The sequence below is a fragment of the Rhinichthys klamathensis genome, unplaced genomic scaffold (assembly GCF_029890125.1).
Source record: "Rhinichthys klamathensis goyatoka isolate OS25496 unplaced genomic scaffold, OSU_Roscu_1.1 h1tg000595l_1, whole genome shotgun sequence".
Classification (NCBI taxonomy): Eukaryota; Metazoa; Chordata; class Actinopteri; order Cypriniformes; family Leuciscidae; genus Rhinichthys; species Rhinichthys klamathensis.
The window spans coordinates 2055024-2075000 of record NW_026607051.1 but is presented as its reverse complement, the minus strand read 5'-3'; the positions used below and the strand labels follow the sequence as shown (position 1 = coordinate 2075000).

At 38.6% G+C, this 19977-nt stretch overlaps 1 protein-coding gene across 1 annotated transcript in view; it reads left to right on the top strand.

Annotated features, from left to right (window-relative positions):
- The window catches only part of LOC130075656 (RNA-directed DNA polymerase from mobile element jockey), a 107366-nt gene that overhangs the window by 48666 nt on the left and 38723 nt on the right, over positions 1-19977 (top strand). The gene's annotated exons all lie outside the window — the stretch shown is intronic.

The following is a 19977-nucleotide window of genomic DNA, read 5'->3' as shown; positions in this document are numbered from 1 at the left end:
GCCGTGGCGAGGAAACGAATTTATGGCGAATAATGGAAACAGGAAGTGTGTTATAACTTCTGCATACATTAACTGATCTTGATGAAACTTCAACAGTATGTTCGCTGTAAGAGGCCGATCACATGGATGTGACTATTGTGAGTCAAAGTTATAGCGCCACCAACTGGCAGCAGGAAGTGTGTCACTTTCTAAATGCTTTTGACAAAAGTGGGGGGGTTAGTTTTATCTACAGTTACAAAACTCAGCGTGTATATTCTTCTCCTCAAGCCAAACAACTTTCTAATTTAAAGTAATTAGCTCCGACCCTCAGAAAGTCAGATATTGTGGTTTGAATAGGGTCATTTTCTCTCTCTCTCTCTCTGAGCCAATATGGCAAGCCGCTTTAACATTTAATCATTTTAACCTACTAGTCTCTATTTTCATGCTACTAGTACTTATTTTTAGATACTAGTATCTATTCCATTAAGTACTGGTACTTATTCATTAGCGACTAGTGCTTATTCTTTAGTACTAGTGCCTATTCTTTAGATACTAGTGCTTATTCTTTAGATATTCTTTTGAATACGTATTAGTAGCTAATGAATAAGTACTGGTATCTATTTAATAGGTACTAGTATCTAATGACTTAGTACTAGTATTTATTGAATAAATACTAGTATCTATTAATAGGTACTAGTATCTAAAAGGTCATTTTCTCTTTCTCACTCTCTGAGCCAATATGGCAAGCCGTTTTAACATTGAATCATTTTAACCTACTAGTCTCTATTTTCATGCTACTAGTACTTATTTTTTAGATACTAGTATCTATTCCATTAAGTACTAGTACTTATTCATTAGCGACTAGTGCTTATTCTGTTTAGAATATTCAAAGTGCTTATTCAATTTTTTTGCTTATTTATATTTTCAGAGCAGAAAATCCGATTTTTCTGCTTATTCAATATTGCATCTAAAAATGTAAGTGACTTGACGTGTGTGTGTGTGTGTGTGAGAGAGAGAGATGTGTCTGTTACAGTGACAAGAGTTTAACCCTTTAAGGCCTTGTCTTTTTGGATATATATTTTTTTTATTTAAAAAAATGTGCATACAACCCATATATTTTAAATGTATCGTTTGCTTTAAATTAAATTAAGATTGTATGTTTGGTAATTGAACCTAAATAAATTTTAAATTAATGTGCTATATTTCAGATCAATATATTTGTTTTCCTTCATTTTAATCAACACTAACTTTTAGGGCTGCAACAACGAATCGATTAAATCGATTAAAATCGATTTTTGAAAGAGTTGGCAACGAATTACATAATCGATTCGTTGCATCGCGCGACACGGAAATGTTTGAGTATAAAAAAAAAATTGGAGTTGAGCGCGGAGCACTGTCGCTCAATCGCGGAGCGAGCGCGAGAGAGACCGAGTGTGTCCGAGATCGCGCGCACGAGAGAGAGAGAGACCGAGTGTGTCCGAGATCGCGCGCACGAGAGAGAGAGAGACCGAGTGTGTCCGAGATCCCGCGCACGAGAGAGAGAGAGAGAGAGAGAGAGAGACCGAGTGTGTCCGAGATCGCGCGCACGAGAGAGAGAGACCGAGTGTGTCCGAGATCGCGCGCACGAGAGAGAGAGACCGAGTGTGTCCGAGCATTGGTAATTTGGTACATACTACAGTAATATATAATTAGGCCTACTATATAAGATATAAATAAAAATAACAATTACATTCTTACCACTGAATTAGCTGACTGTGATTTGAATCAGATAGACAGACGATGAAAACAGTTTCTTTTCTGTCCAAATAGCCTACCACTACAAGGGCAGGGGAATATTTTTTCCACAATTTGCAGCACTGATTTTTTCGATCTTTACTCTAATGACTCAGAGAAACACTATACGTATATAAACAAAATACCTTACACACCATAGGAGATGGTCAATCCATTGTATTTGTTTTTAAAATATTATTTAATATTGTATTTATATTTTATATACATTGTATTTATAATTAATATTAGGATAGACTACAGATATTATCTTCTCTTATAATTATTATTATTGCTATTATTATTACCTATTATAGGTAATATGATAATAGGTGCATTTGCTTGTTAAAAAATGTCAAACATTTTGTTAAAGATTATAACATCTTTGACTAAAACAAAACACAAGTTTGTGAGTGTGTGCATCTGTGAGTGTGAGAGTTTGTGAGTGTGTGCTAGTGTGGTGTAGAGAACAAGTTCTGACGTTCAAACAAATCCTGTTAAGTTTTCTGATTGGTATTTTTCTTTATTTTTTATCAATTATTTATTGTTCTGACAGCAGCTCACTTTATTTTTAAAAAGCATATATTATTTGGCAGATGTAAAGCATACATGTGTATGTTTTTGGTTAGTCTATTTTTTTGCACTGGACTTTTTTTCACGGTGAATTTTGCACTGTCAGTTCTGTTTTTTAATAAAGGATTGGAAATTAATGCTTTTTTTTATTATCCGATTCATCGATTAATCGTAAAAATAATCGACAGATTAATCGATTATTAAAATAATCGTTAGTTGCAGCCCTACTAACTTTATTCTCATCTGAATTATAAAGAATTTATTTCTGTATAAAATAAAAAATCCCGAATAATCCAGACCAACCAGAGCGCACTATTTCTACAACATCATCAGTGCTGAAGCGAAACTACCAGAGCCGTTCGGCAGATAGCAAGCAGATATTTTGTGTCACGTCGTGCACAATAACCCTAAAGGGACCAGGGTGGCGGTGCCACCGGCTTTATATATATATATATATATATATATATATATATATATATATAAATATAGCTGCGAGCAGCGATGAAGGGCCCAAGCCGGCGGCACCGCCACCCTGGTGCCTTTAGGTAACTAAAGGCACCGGGGTTGCGGTGCCACCGGCTTGGGCCCGTAATCGCTGCTCGCAGCTATATTTATTTATTATTATTATTATTATTATTTTACTACCTTTTGGGCACTTTTGGGGGCCTTAACGTGCTCGAAAACTCTTGAAACTTTGCACACATCTCAGAACCCGCGGCCATCAGGGCCGGGCTGAAGCTGGTACCCGGGCGTGGCAGGGGGGCTCGACAGCGCCCCCTGGAACGGGGTTTGAACACTTGGTCCATAAATCAAACACGCTTGCATGTAATAATATGAAACTCAGTACACATATAGATCTCATCGGTTCATATATACTTCATGCTCTTACTTTTTACCCCAGCCCAACAGGAAGTCGGCTATTAAGGGTTGTTTGGAAAACACATGCAATGGAATGTGAAATACTCCTCCTAGAGAATTCAAACACACGGCACGAAACTCGGTCAGCATGAAGTCAAGACACTGAGGATGAAAAATTGCCAGGGGATTTTTGATATCTCGAACGGTTTGGCCGTGGCGAGTAAACGAAATTATGGCGAGAAACGTGAAACAGGAAGTGTGTTATAACTACTGCATACATTAACTAATCTTGATGAAACTTCAGCAGTGTGTTCGTTGTAAGAGCCCGATCACATGGATGTGACTATTGTGAGTCAAAGTTATAGCGCCACCAACTGGCAGCAGGAAGTGTGTCACTTTCAAAATGCTTTTAAATCACCCTCTTATTTTTACCCGATTTGCTTCAAACTTCATGTGCATAATGTAGACACACGCCAGATGTAGACCTGTGAAAGGATTATTGATATCTTAGATACTGTTGCCATGGCAATGCATCAAACATTAATATTCCTTTTTTTAAGCTTTTTCATGCTTTTTTATGCTTTCGGGCACTTTTGGGGTTCTTAACGTGCTCGAAAACTCTTGAAACTTTGCACACGGGACAAAACCCGCGGCCATCAGGGCCAGGCTGAAGCTGGTACCCGGGCGTGGCAGGGGGGCTCGACAGCGCCCCCTTGAACGGGTCAGACAATTTGGTCCATATATCCAACACGCTTTACCCTATTTGCTTCAAACTTGATGTGTATAATGTAGACACAAGCCAGATGTAGACCTGTGAAAGGATTGTTGATATCTTAGATGCTGTTGCCGTGACAACGCATCAAACTTTAATATTCTTTTTGGATACTTTTGAGATTCTTAGCGCACTTTTGGGGCCCTTAACATGCTCAAAAACTCTTGAAACTTTGCACACGGGTCAGAAACCGCGGCCATCAGGGCCGGGCTGAAGCTGGTACCCGGGCGTGGCAGGGGGGCTCGACAGCGCCCCCTGGAACGGGGTCCGAAAACTTGGTCCATAAATCAAACAGGCTTTACCCGATTTGCTTCAAACTTGATGTGTATAATGTAGACACACGCCAGATGTAGACCTGTGAAAGGATTGTTGATATCTTAGATGCTGTTGCCGTGACAACGCATCAAACTTTAATATTCTTTTTGGATACTTTTGAGACTCTCAGCGCACTTTTGGGGCCCTTAACATGCTCAAAAACTCTTGAAACTTTGCACACGGGTCAGAACCCGCGGCCATCAGGGCCGGGCTGAAGCTGGTACCCGGGCGTGGCAGGGGGGCTCGACAGCGCCCCCTGGAACAGGGTCCGAAAACTTGGTCCATAAATCAAACACGCTTGAATGTAATAATATGAAACTCGGTACACATATAGATCTCATCGATTCATATATCCTTTGTACTTTTACTTTTTACCCCAGCCCAACAGGAAGTCGGCTATTATGGTTTGTTTGGAAGCGTATGCCCCTGGAATTCGATATACTCCTCCTAGATAATTCAACCAATCGCCACGAAACTCGGTCAGCATGAAGTCAAGACATTGAGGATGAAAAGTTGCCAGGGGATTTTTGATATCTCGAACGGTTTGGCCGTGGCGAGGAAACGAATTTATGGCGAATAAAGGAAACAGGAAGTGTGTTATAACTTCTGCATACATTAACTGATCTTGATGAAACTTCAGCAGTGTGTTCGCTGTAAGAGTCCGATCACATGGATGTGACTATTGTGAGTCAAAGTTATAGCGCCACCAACTGGCAGCAGGAAGTGTGTCACTTCCTAAAGGCTTTGAAATCACCCTCTTATTTTTACCCAATTTGCTTCAAACTTTATGTGTATAATGTAGACACACGGCAGATGTAGACCTGAGAAAGGATTATTGATATCTTAGATACTGTTGCCGTGGCAACGCATCAAACTTTATTATTCTTTGTTGATGCTTTTGAGACTCTTAACATACTTGAAATTGCATGAAACCCGACAGACACATCACATTTATTAGACAGTAGACATGTGCAGAGTTTCAGAAACGGGCGTGGTGAGGGGCTCAGTAGCGCCACCTTTTGTCAAAAGTGGGGGGATTGATTTTATCTACAGTAATAAAAATCGGTATGTGTATTGTTCTCCTCCAGCCAGACAACTTTCTAATTTACACTCAATAGCTCCAACCAACAGGAAGTCAGATATTTTGGTTTGAAAATTGTCATTTTATGTCTCTCTCTCTCTGAGCCTACGTCTATGTGTGTGTGTGTGTGTCTGTGAGTGTGGGGAGGGGGAGGGGGGCTAGATTAACCATTTGACTGCTGTGTGGTTTGGCCTGCATTAAAAAAGAAAAAAAAATGTCTTACGCCTTGTATTTTTTAAATAAGTTGTATTAATAAGTAAAGGCATATAACCAGTTGAATTGTAGTGCATTGAAAATAGTTTTATATAATTAGTTTATTAATTAAATTAACTTGGTCAGAAAATTTGGTCCATAAATCAAACACACTTGCATGTAATATTATGAAACTCTGTACACATATAGATCTCATCGGGCCAAACAACTTTAAGCCAGCCCAACAGGAAGTGGGCTATTTTGGTCTTAATGTGGATGTTTTGCAAAACCAGGCTCTACATTTTTACCCACTCCTCTTAAGTGGTTTATTTTATTCCCACCAAACTTTTTCAACATGATGAAAATACATTAAAGAAGCATAATTGTGAATATCTATTGAATATCTCTAATTGTTTTGCTATGGCGAGGGATTAAAGTCATGTAAAAAAAAATAAACACTAAAAGCCTCATATCTTCTAAAAATTTAATTATACACCATTTATTTCTAGATAAAATTATACAAATATCAGAACTAAACCCATTTTATTCTTGTTTTCAATTTAAGAATAATGTACAAGTTTAAAAACAGCCAGGATGCACTATTCAGTTAAAAAATAAATATATCAAATAATACATAGGGCTATACTGCCCTCTTGTGTTCAAAATCAGGTAGGCCTGTTGTATTTAAATATAGGTAGCTGCTATGTGACTCCGAGAATTTTTTCTCACCGGTTATTTGACGTGTAACACCGGGGGCTTTTATATCGCTAAGTTAAAAGTGAAAGTAAAGTAAGGACATTTATAGTGGTGGCGCTCACAGTGCGCTCGAATGAATTTCTATGGAAGTAGAAATGAAAAAACGTTCGCTCTGTTTTGCTCGCTCGTCGCCATGGACGCGCACCGTAATGAATGCCACTGCAGCCGCATACTTTTTAGTGTCACTTTAAAATTAGTGCAATATCGGGGGCCAATTGCTTGAATTGTGAGTTCAATAGTCTATTATTTTTCACGGAAAACACAACAACAAAAGAGTACAATGATAGATTCGCTTAAATAGGCGCTTTTACATAAAATAGCCTATTCCGTCATCATCTTTTCAGTCAGCTCTTCACTCTCGTGATTAATGAAATTTGACTCCTGTTGCTGATATTTGCTGCAACTTTCGTTCTGCTCACAATTTAGTAAGCAAACACGCTTCAAATGTGTTTTTATTTTATTTTTGTGTGTATATATGTGTGTATATATATATATATAGCTTATGTTTCAAATATGAGTTAATTAACAATCGTTTGAAAGAATGATACTTTTAAACATATCACTAAGCCGTCATTAGGTGTCGCCAGGCGACCGTCTTAATGAGCGAGTCATTGATTCATTTGTTCGAACGATTCGTTCGAACGGCTGAGTCATTCATGAATGAGACAGATTATGGATTGGTCATTGAATCTTTGAGTCAACCGATTCGTTCAAAATGCTGAATCATTCAGTAATGAGAAAACACGTTGCTGTGAGATGCTCGATGGTTCTGCTGTGATCTTTGTTTAACTAGTTTCACTGCTGAAACAGAAAAAAGTCAATATTGCATATAAAATGTAAGTGATTTGACTTGTGTGTGTGTGTGTGTGTGTGTGTGTGTGTGTATGATTGTGTCTGTTACTTTTTGGATATATATCTTTTTATATAAAAAAAAATAGGCATACAACCCATATATTTTAAATGTATTGTTTGCTTTAAATTACATTAAGATTTGTATGTTTGGTAATTGAACCTGAATGAATTTTAAATGAATGTGCTATATTTCAGAGTTTTCCTTAAAATTTGACCTAACACTAACTTTATTCTCATCTGAATGATAGATTATTTATTTCTGTATAAAATAAAAAAGAGATTTTGGTTGGGTGACAGTTGTAGTTTACAGTTTGACAAAAGCACAATGTTGTGTTTTATTGCGATTGTTCACAAATATAAGTAAACACTTATGAGATAGATGTTTATGGATTGATTGGTCATTGAATCTTTGAGTCAACCGATTCGTTCAAAATGCTGAATCATTCAGTAATGAGAACGCGTTGCTGTGAGATGCGCGATGGTTCTGCTGTGATCTTTGTTTAACTATTTTCGCTGCTGAAACAGAAAAAAAGTCAATATTGCATCTAAAATGTAAGTGATTTGACTTGTGTGTGTGTGTGTGATTGTGTGTGTGATTGTGTTTGTTACAGTGATAAGAGTTTAACCCTTGTTAAACTTTAGACCTTGTCTTTTTGGATATATATCTTTTTATATTAAAAAATAGTCATACAACCCACATATTTTAAATGTATTGTTTGCTTTAAATTACATTAAGATTGTATGTTTGGTAATCGAACCTAAATGAATTTTACATGAATGTGCTATATTTCAGATCATATATTTGTTTTCCTTAAAATTTGAACTAACACTAACTTTATTCTCATCTGAATGATAGATTATTTATTTCTGTATAAAATAAAAACACCTTTGATTTTTCTTTTTTAATCAATGTAGAATGTGTAACTGAAAAAATAAACAGATTAGGGCTCTGTTTGATGACAAGAAATGAAAACCAATGCGATATGATGAATGTCCAAAAGATGGCTCCCACAGACTGTTTTTAAATAGGATTGTTTGATATTTTTTGCTTTTAAACTGTGTGTGTGTGTGTGTGTGTGTGTGTGTGTGTGTGTGTGTGTGTGTGTGTAAGAGATTTTGGTTGGGTGACAGTTGTAGTTTACAGTTTGACAAGAGTTTATAGTTTGACAAAAGCACAATGTTGTGTTTTATTGCGAGTGTACACAAATATAAGTAAACACTTTGCAGTTTGAATAATGTCCTGTATGAACAAAAGGACGGAGTATGTCTTTATGTCTACATTGTTCAATTACGCCACACACACACACACACACACACAAACACTATTTTTCTAATCAGATCAGGCAAGTAATATTCTGTCTTGTCTCTTAAAAAAACAATATATATATATTTATGTATATATATATATATATATATATATATATATGTGTGTGTGTGTGTGTATATATATATATAAATATAGCTGCGAGCAGCGTGAAAGGGCCAAAGCCGGCGGCACCGCCACCCCGGTTATAGCGCCACCAACTGGCAGCAGGAAGTCTGTCACTTTCAAAAAGCTTTGAAATCACCTGATTGCTTCAAACTTCACTACTATGATGTAAACACACGGCAGATGTAGACCTGGATGTAGACCTGACCTTTCAGAAGGTTGCTCTCGCATACTTTGTGGTTGACATGTGCCCTCAATGCACACTTTTGCAGAGCCCACACTGATACAAGCTCTACAGCACACTTCTTTTCGACAGTCAAAGCAGGGTTACGTTTTTGCACGTCGTGCACAATAACCCTAAAGGCACCAGGGTGGCGGTGCCACCGGCTTTATATATATATATATATATATATATATATATATATATAAATAAATATAGCTGCGAGCAGCGATGAAGGGCCAAAGCCGGTGGTACCGCCACCCCGGTGCCTTTAGGTAACTAAAGGCACCGGGGTTGCGGTGCCACCGGCTTGGGCCCGTAATCGCTGCTCGCAGCTATATTTATTTATTATTATTATTATTATTATTATTTTACTACCTTTTGGGCACTTTTGGGGGCCTTAACGTGCTCGAAAACTCTTGAAACTTTGCACACATCTCAGAACCCGCGGCCATCAGGGCCGGGCTGAAGCTGGTACCCGGGCGTGGCAGGGGGGCTCGACAGCGCCCCCTGGAACGGGGTTTGAACACGTGGTCCATAAATCAAACACGCTTGCATGTAATAATATGAAACTCAGTACACATATAGATCTCATCGGTTCATATATACTTCATGCTCTTACTTTTTACCCCAGCCCAACAGGAAGTCGGCTATTAAGGGTTGTTTGGAAAACACATGCAATGGAATGTGAAATACTCCTCCTAGAGAATTCAAACACACGGCACGAAACTCGGTCAGCATGAAGTCAAGACACTGAGGATGAAAAATTGCCAGGGGATTTTTGATATCTCGAACGGTTTGGCCGTGGCGAGTAAACGAAATTATGGCGAGAAACGTGAAACAGGAAGTGTGTTATAACTACTGCATACATTAACTAATCTTGATGAAACTTCAGCAGTGTGTTCGTTGTAAGAGCCCGATCACATGGATGTGACTATTGTGAGTCAAAGTTATAGCGCCACCAACTGGCAGCAGGAAGTGTGTCACTTTCAAAATGCTTTTAAATCACCCTCTTATTTTTACCCGATTTGCTTCAAACTTCATGTGCATAATGTAGACACACGCCAGATGTAGACCTGTGAAAGGATTATTGATATCTTAGATACTGTTGCCATGGCAATGCATCAAACATTAATATTCCTTTTTTTAAGCTTTTTCATGCTTTTTTATGCTTTCGGGCACTTTTGGGGTTCTTAACGTGCTCGAAAACTCTTGAAACTTTGCACACGGGACAAAACCCGCGGCCATCAGGGCCAGGCTGAAGCTGGTACCCGGGCGTGGCAGGGGGGCTCGACAGCGCCCCCTTGAACGGGTCAGACAATTTGGTCCATATATCCAACACGCTTTACCCTATTTGCTTCAAACTTGATGTGTATAATGTAGACACAAGCCAGATGTAGACCTGTGAAAGGATTGTTGATATCTTAGATGCTGTTGCCGTGACAACGCATCAAACTTTAATATTCTTTTTGGATACTTTTGAGATTCTTAGCGCACTTTTGGGGCCCTTAACATGCTCAAAAACTCTTGAAACTTTGCACACGGGTCAGAAACCGCGGCCATCAGGGCCGGGCTGAAGCTGGTACCCGGGCGTGGCAGGGGGGCTCGACAGCGCCCCCTGGAACGGGGTCCGAAAACTTGGTCCATAAATCAAACAGGCTTTACCCGATTTGCTTCAAACTTGATGTGTATAATGTAGACACACGCCAGATGTAGACCTGTGAAAGGATTGTTGATATCTTAGATGCTGTTGCCGTGACAACGCATCAAACTTTAATATTCTTTTTGGATACTTTTGAGACTCTCAGCGCACTTTTGGGGCCCTTAACATGCTCAAAAACTCTTGAAACTTTGCACACGGGTCAGAACCCGCGGCCATCAGGGCCGGGCTGAAGCTGGTACCCGGGCGTGGCAGGGGGGCTCGACAGCGCCCCCTGGAACAGGGTCCGAAAACTTGGTCCATAAATCAAACACGCTTGAATGTAATAATATGAAACTCGGTACACATATAGATCTCATCGATTCATATATCCTTTGTACTTTTACTTTTTACCCCAGCCCAACAGGAAGTCGGCTATTATGGTTTGTTTGGAAGCGTATGCCCCTGGAATTCGATATACTCCTCCTAGAGAATTCAACCAATCGCCACGAAACTCGGTCAGCATGAAGTCAAGACATTGAGGATGAAAAGTTGCCAGGGGATTTTTGATATCTCGAACGGTTTGGCCGTGGCGAGGAAACGAATTTATGGCGAATAAAGGAAACAGGAAGTGTGTTATAACTTCTGCATACATTAACTGATCTTGATGAAACTTCAGCAGTGTGTTCGCTGTAAGAGTCCGATCACATGGATGGGACTATTGTGAGTCAAAGTTATAGCGCCACCAACTGGCAGCAGGAAGTGTGTCACTTCCTAAAGGCTTTGAAATCACCCTCTTATTTTTACCCAATTTGCTTCAAACTTTATGTGTATAATGTAGACACACGGCAGATGTAGACCTGAGAAAGGATTATTGATATCTTAGATACTGTTGCCGTGGCAACGCATCAAACTTTATTATTCTTTGTTGATGCTTTTGAGACTCTTAACATACTTGAAATTGCATGAAACCCGACAGACACATCACATTTATTAGACAGTAGACATGTGCAGAGTTTCAGAAACGGGTATGGTGAGAGCAATTAGAGAATAATGTTTAAGTTTAAAAACAGCCAGAATGGTTGTTTCGTCAAAAAAATTTTTTTTCCAAATCATACATAGTGTTATACTGCCCTCTTGTGTTCAAAATCAGGTAAAAAGCGAAAGTAAAATAAGGACGTCTGCACAATTCATTAATAATGGTGCAGAGTAGAGTGAGCTTTTTCAATTAATTCCTATGTAAGTAGGAATGAACTAAACAACGTTCGCTCTGTTCTGCTCGTCCCTCACCGTGGGCGCGCAGAGTTATGAATGCCCGTGCAGCCGTGAGCATTTTAGTTTCATTTTAAAATTAGCGCCATTTCGGGGGACGTATTACTTTAATTTATTTAACAAAAACACAATGTTGTGTTTTATTGCGAGTGTACACAAATATAAGTAAACACTTTGACGTTTGAATGATGTCCTGTATGAAGAAAATGACGGAGTATGTTTCACTGTTCAATCGCGCTGAGCCACCCAGACCCCCACACACACACTGACACACACACACACACACACACACACAAACACACACACACACACACACACAATAATAAAACATTCAACCTAACATATACAAATTACACTGCTATGTTGAAATAGTCAGTAGTACAATTTGTATCATTCACAGTAAGCACCGCTCCACTGTGATTTTTCCAAGCACATTTTTGCACAAGTGAAGAGGATGATTTTTTCCGTCGATATTGGAACGTGAGTGAAGTACAAAGCCTGTAATAAAGAATAGTTTAGCATCCAAATACATCGCAAATGTTGCAACATTTAGATTCTAAAGAGAGATTTACGTGAGCCTAACACCACTTACTTTTACTTTTGTTTTAAATTATTTCGTTTTGGCTTTATTATAGTTATTTTTTTATTCGTGTTCTGTTCTGAATATCATTAAATTTAAAGGATTTGTTGTGGAATATTTTGAGTGTATAATCAAATAACACTAAACCGTCACTAGGTGTCGCCAGGCGACCGTCTTAATGAGCGGGTCATTGATTCATTCGTTCAAACGATTCGTTTGAACGACTGAGTCATTCATGAATGAGACAGATGTTTATGGATTGGTCATTGAATCTTTGAGTCAACCAATTTGTTCAAAATGCTGAATCATTCAGTAATGAGAAAACACGTTGCTGTGAGATGCAATGGTTCTGCTGTGATCTTTGTTTAACTATTTTCGCTGCTGAAACAGAAGAACAGTCAATATTGCATCTAAAATGTAAGTGACTTGACACGTGTGTGTGTGTGTGTGTGTGTGCGTGTGAGTGCGTGCGTGCGTGCGTGCGTGTGTGTGTGTGTGTGTGTGTGTGCAATCAATCCCAGGTAAGAGGCATGAATAATGAGAATTGGACTTCTAGGAGTGAGGTTAATATTCCGGAGACGGTTCCCTCGGATTGTGAAAAGGAGGCGGCGCGGGAGTGGCCAGGCATTGCGCTACTTCTATTTCAAAGTTTAAAACAATGCTAATATCATTTTTTTGAACGATTTCATTACAAATGTTTATTTTATATATTTATAAAATATTATAAAATATAATAACTATGTTTTGTCCTATTAACAAAAGACAGGCAATGTACTATTAACAAATGTTAATAGTTTTTTAAAAGTTAAAATGATACTTTATGCATTTGTTTTGTGTCAGATGATTAACAATATAAATTAAACAAAGCTTAAAACAAACAAAATAATAAAACGAAAACAAAGCTTGAACATTTTATTTAATTGAAAAGCCTTTTTGAAATAAAATGTGTTTTTTTCCCTCTGAAATAGCAAAAGCATCGCACACTTAGCTGTACCTGCTCTAAATAAATAATAGTATTTAAATAAAAATACAAAATCGAAATAAATAAATTATATAAAACAAAATCAAATCAAAGAAAATAAATCTTATTAAAGTTATGCAGGCACACATTTAACAATAATTTTCAAGTGACAAATAAAATCAATCAAAATTCCTTACACATGGAGTTAATCCTGACGATTCCTGAGGCGCCTTTCCTCATGACACTCGCTTTTTTTTTCGAAGATATATTTTCTTTGGTTTGATTTTGTTTTTGTAATAATTTATTTTATTTAGTTCGATTTTGTATTTTTATTGAATTACTATTTTTTATTTAGAGCAGGTACAGCTAGTGTGTGATGCTTTTGCTATTTCAGAGGAAAACAATAATTTTATTTAATTAATAATTTTTGTTTCAGTCCACCATATAATTATGTTGTGTTTGATCTATGGAAAAAAGTTAGTTGTGAAATGGTTGAATATTAACAAAAGTTAATAGTTTTTTACAAGTTAGAATAATACGATATATATATATAAACAAGCCGGTGGCACCGCCACCCCGGTGCCTTTAGGGTTACTGTGCATGACGGGCAATATCGTAACTCCGCTTTGACCTTTGAGAAGATGTGTGCTATAGAGCTTGCATTGGTGTGGGCTCTGCAAAAGTGTGTGTGTGTGTGTGAGGCGTGATTGAACAATGTAGACATATATATATATATATAAAGGCACCGGGGTGGCGGTGCCACCGGCTTGTTTATATATATATATATATATATATATATATATATATATATATATATATATATATATATATATATGAATATAGCTGCGAGCAGCGATGAAGGGCCAAAGCCGGCGGCACCGCCACTCCGGTGCCTTTAGGTAACTAAAGGCACCGGGGTTGCGGTGCCACCGGCTTGGGCCCGTAATCGCTGCTCGCAGCTATATTTCTTTATTATTATTATTATTATTTTACTACCTTTTGGGCACTTTTGGGGGCCTTAACGTGCTCGAAAACTCTTGAAACTTTGCACACATCTCAGAACCCGCGGCCATCAGGGCCGGGCTGAAGCTGGTACCCGGGCGTGGCAGGGGGGCTCGACAGCGCCCCCTGGAACGTGGTTTGAACACTTGGTCCATAAATCAAACACGCTTGCATGTAATAATATGAAACTCAGTACACATATAGATCTCATCGGTTCATATCTACTTCATGCTCTTACTTTTTACCCCAGCCCAACAGGAAGTCGGCTATTAAGGGTTGTTTGGAAAACACATGCAATGGAATGTGAAATACTCCTCCTAGAGAATTCAAACACACGGCACGAAACTCGGTCAGCATGAAGTCAAGACACTGAGGATGAAAAATTGCCAGGGGATTTTTGATATCTCGAACGGTTTGGCCGTGGCGAGTAAACGAAATTATGGCGAGAAACGTGAAACAGGAAGTGTGTTATAACTACTGCATACATTAACTAATCTTGATGAAACTTCAGCAGTGTGTTCGTTGTAAGAGCCCGATCACATGGATGTGACTATTGTGAGTCAAAGTTATAGCGCCACCAACTGGCAGCAGGAAGTGTGTCACTTTCAAAATGCTTTTAAATCACCCTCTTATTTTTACCCGATTTGCTTCAAACTTCATGTGCATAATGTAGACACACGCCAGATGTAGACCTGTGAAAGGATTATTGATATCTTAGATACTGTTGCCATGGCAATGCATCAAACATTAATATTCCTTTTTTTAAGCTTTTTCATGCTTTTTTATGCTTTCGGGCACTTTTGGGGTTCTTAACGTGCTCGAAAACTCTTGAAACTTTGCACACGGGACAAAACCCGCGGCCATCAGGGCCAGGCTGAAGCTGGTACCCGGGCGTGGCAGGGGGGCTCGACAGCGCCCCCTTGAACGGGTCAGACAATTTGGTCCATATATCCAACACGCTTTACCCTATTTGCTTCAAACTTGATGTGTATAATGTAGACACAAGCCAGATGTAGACCTGTGAAAGGATTGTTGATATCTTAGATGCTGTTGCCGTGACAACGCATCAAACTTTAATATTCTTTTTGGATACTTTTGAGATTCTTAGCGCACTTTTGGGGTCCTTAACATGCTCAAAAACTCTTGAAACTTTGCACACGGGTCAGAAACCGCGGCCATCAGGGCCGGGCTGAAGCTGGTACCCGGGCGTGGCAGGGGGGCTCGACAGCGCCCCCTGGAATGGGGTCCGAAAACTTGGTCCATAAATCAAACAGGCTTTACCCGATTTGCTTCAAACTTGATGTGTATAATGTAGACACACGCTAGATTTAGACCTGTGAAAGGATTGTTGATATCTTAGATGCTGTTGCCGTGACAACGCATCAAACTTTAATATTCTTTTTGGATACTTTTGAGACTCTCAGCGCACTTTGGGGGCCCTTAACGTGCTCAAAAACTCTTGAAACTTTGCACACGGGTCAGAACCCGTGGCCATCAGGGCCGGGCTGAAGCTGGTACCCGGGCGTGGCAGGGGGGCTCGACAGTGCCCCCTGGAACGGGGTCCGAAAACTTGGTCCATAAATCAAACACGCTTGAATGTAATAATATGAAACTCGGTACACATATAGATCTCATCGATTCATATATCCTTTGTACTTTTACTTTTTACCCCAGCCCAACAGGAAGTCGGCTATTATGGTTTGTTTGGAAGCGTATGCCCCTGGAATTCGATATACTCCTCCTAGAGAATTCAACCAATCGCCACGAAACTCGGTCAGCATGAAGTCAAGACATTGAGGATGAAAAGTTGCCAGGGGATTTTTGATATCTCGAACGGTTTGGCCGTGGCGAGGAAACGAATTTATGGCGAATAAAGGAAACAGGAAGTGTGTTATAACTTCTGCATACATTAACTGATCTTGATGAAACTTCAGCAGTGTGTTCGCTGTAAGAGTCCGATCACATGGATGTGACTATTGTGAGTCAAAGTTATAGCGCCACCAACTGGCAGCAGGAAGTGTGTCACTTCCTAAAGGCTTTGAAATCACCCTCTTATTTTTACCCAATTTGCTTCAAACTTTATGTGTATAATGTAGACACACGGCAGATGTAGACCTGAGAAAGGATTATTGATATCTTAGATACTGTTGCCGTGGCAACGCATCAAACTTTATTATTCTTTGTTGATGCTTTTGAGACTCTTAACATACTTGAAATTGCATGAAACCCGACAGACACATCACATTTATTAGACAGTAGACATGTGCAGAGTTTCAGAAACGGGCATGGTGAGAGCAATTAGAGAATAATGTTTAAGTTTAAAAACAGCCAGAATGGTTGTTTAGTCAAAAAAAATTTTTTTCCAAATCATACATAGTGTTATACTGCCCTCTTGTGTTCAAAATCAGGTAAAAAGCGAAAGTAAAATAAGGACGTCTGCACAATTCATTAATAATGGTGCAGAGTAGAGTGAGCTTTTTCAATTAATTCCTATGGAAGTAGGAATGAACTAAACAACGTTCGCTCTGTTCTGCTCGTCCCTCACCGTGGGCGCGCAGAGTTATGAATGCCCGTGCAGCCGTGAGAATTTTAGTTTCATTTTAAAATTAGCGCCATTTCGGGGGACGTATTACTTTAATTTATTTAACAAAAACACAATGTTGTGTTTTATTGCGAGTGTACACAAATATAAGTAAACACTTTGACGTTTGAATGATGTCCTGTATGAAGAAAATGACGGAGTATGTTTCACTGTTCAATCGCGCTGAGCCACCCAGACCCCCACACACACACTGACACACACACACACACACACACACACAAACACACACACACACACACACACAATAATAAAACATTCAACCTAACATATACAAATTACACTGCTATGTTGAAATAGTCAGTAGTACAATTTGTATCATTCACAGTAAGCACCGCTCCACTGTGATTTTTCCAAGCACATTTTTGCACAAGTGAAGAGGATGATTTTTTCCGTCGATATTGGAACGTGAGTGAAGTACAAAGCCTGTAATAAAGAATAGTTTAGCATCCAAATACATCGCAAATGTTGCAACATTTAGATTCTAAAGAGAGATTTACGTGAGCCTAACACCACTTACTTTTACTTTTGTTTTAAATTATTTCGTTTTGGCTTTATTATAGTTATTTTTTTATTCGTGTTCTGTTCTGAATATCATTAAATTTAAAGGATTTGTTGTGGAATATTTTGAGTGTATAATCAAATAACACTAAACCGTCACTAGGTGTCGCCAGGCGACCGTCTTAATGAGCGGGTCATTGATTCATTCGTTCAAACGATTCGTTTGAACGACTGAGTCATTCATGAATGAGACAGATGTTTATGGATTGGTCATTGAATCTTTGAGTCAACCAATTTGTTCAAAATGCTGAATCATTCAGTAATGAGAAAACACGTTGCTGTGAGATGCAATGGTTCTGCTGTGATCTTTGTTTAACTATTTTCGCTGCTGAAACAGAAGAACAGTCAACATTGCATCTAAAATGTAAGTGACTTGACACGTGTGTGTGTGTGTGTGTGTGCGTGTGTGTGCGTGTGAGTGCGTGCGTGCGTGCGTGTGTGTGTGTGTGTGTGCAATCAATCCCAGGTAAGAGGCATGAATAATGAGAATTGGACTTCTAGGAGTGAGGTTAATATTCCGGAGACGGTTCCCTCGGATTGTGAAAAGGAGGCGGCGCGGGAGTGGCCAGGCATTGCGCTACTTCTGTTTCAAAGTTTAAAACAATGCTAATATCATTTTTTTGAACGATTTCATTACAAATGTTTATTTTATATATTTATAAAATATTATAAAATATAATAACTATGTTTTGTCCTATTAACAAAAGACAGGCAATGTACTATTAACAAATGTTAATAGTTTTTTAAAAGTTAAAATGATACTTTATGCATTTGTTTTGTGTCAGATGATTAACAATATAAATTAAACAAAGCTTAAAACAAACAAAATAATAAAACGAAAACAAAGCTTGAACATTTTATTTAATTGAAAAGCCTTTTTGAAATAAAATGTGTTTTTTTCCCTCTGAAATAGCAAAAGCATCGCACACTTAGCTGTACCTGCTCTAAATAAATAATAGTATTTAAATAAAAATACAAAATCGAAATAAATAAATTATATAAAACAAAATCAAATCAAAGAAAATAAATCTTATTAAAGTTATGCAGGCACACATTTAACAATAATTTTCAAGTGACAAATAAAATCAATCAAAATTCCTTACACATGGAGTTAATCCTGACGATTCCTGAGGCGCCTTTCCTCATGACACTCGCTTTTTTTTTCGAAGATATATTTTCTTTGGTTTGATTTTGTTTTTGTAATAATTTATTTTATTTAGTTCGATTTTGTATTTTTATTGAATTACTATTTTTTATTTAGAGCAGGTACAGCTAGTGTGTGATGCTTTTGCTATTTCAGAGGAAAACAATAATTTTATTTAATTAATAATTTTTGTTTCAGTCCACCATATAATTATGTTGTGTTTGATCTATGGAAAAAAGTTAGTTGTGAAATGGTTGAATATTAACAAAAGTTAATAGTTTTTTACAAGTTAGAATAATACGATATATATATATATAAACAAGCCGGTGGCACCGCCACCCCGGTGCCTTTAGGGTTACTGTGCATGACGGGCAATATCGTAACTCCGCTTTGACCTTTGAGAAGATGTGTGCTATAGAGCTTGCATTGGTGTGGGCTCTGCAAAAGTGTGTGTGTGTGTGTGAGGCGTGATTGAACAATGTAGACATATATATATATATATAAAGGCACCAGGGTGGCGGTGCCACCGGCTTGTTTATATATATATATATATATATATATATATATGAATATAGCTGCGAGCAGCGATGAAGGGCCAAAGCCGGCGGCACCGCCACTCCGGTGCCTTTAGGTAACTAAAGGCACCGGGGTTGCGGTGCCACCGGCTTGGGCCCGTAATCGCTGCTCGCAGCTATATTTCTTTATTATTATTATTAGGGCCCAAGCCTTGAAAAGGCGAAGGCCCTATTGTTTTCCTTAGGATTATTATTATTATTAGGGCCCAAGCCTTGAAAAGGCGAAGGCCCTATTGTTTTCCTAAGGATTATTTTTTTTTTTTTTTTTTTTTTTCTCCTCTTTTATTTTTCTTACGACTATTCGGGCACTTTTGGGGCTCTTAACGTGCACGAAAACTCTTGAAACTTTGCACGCGGGTCAGAACCCGCGGCCATCAGGGTCGGGGTGAAGATGGTACCCGGGCGTGGCAGGGGGGCTCGACAGCGCCCCCTGGAACGGGGTCCGAAAACTTGGTCCATAAATCAAACACGCTTGTATGTAAGAATATGAAACTCGGTACACATATAGATCTCATCGGTTCATATATACTTCATGCTCTTACTTTTTACCCCAGCCCAACAGGAAGTCGGCTATTTAGGGTTGTTTGTAAAACGCATGCAATGGAATTTAAAGTACTTCTCCTAGAGAATTCAAAGAAATGCCACGAAACTCGGTCAGCATGAAGTCAAGACATTGAGGATGAAAAATTGCGAGGGGATTTTTGATATCTCGAACGGTTTGGCCGTGGCGAGGAAACGAAATTATGGCGAGAAACGTGAAACAGGAAGTGTGTTATAACTTCTGCATACATTAACTGATCTTGATGAAACTTCAGCAGTGTGTTCGCTGTAAGAGGCCGATCACATC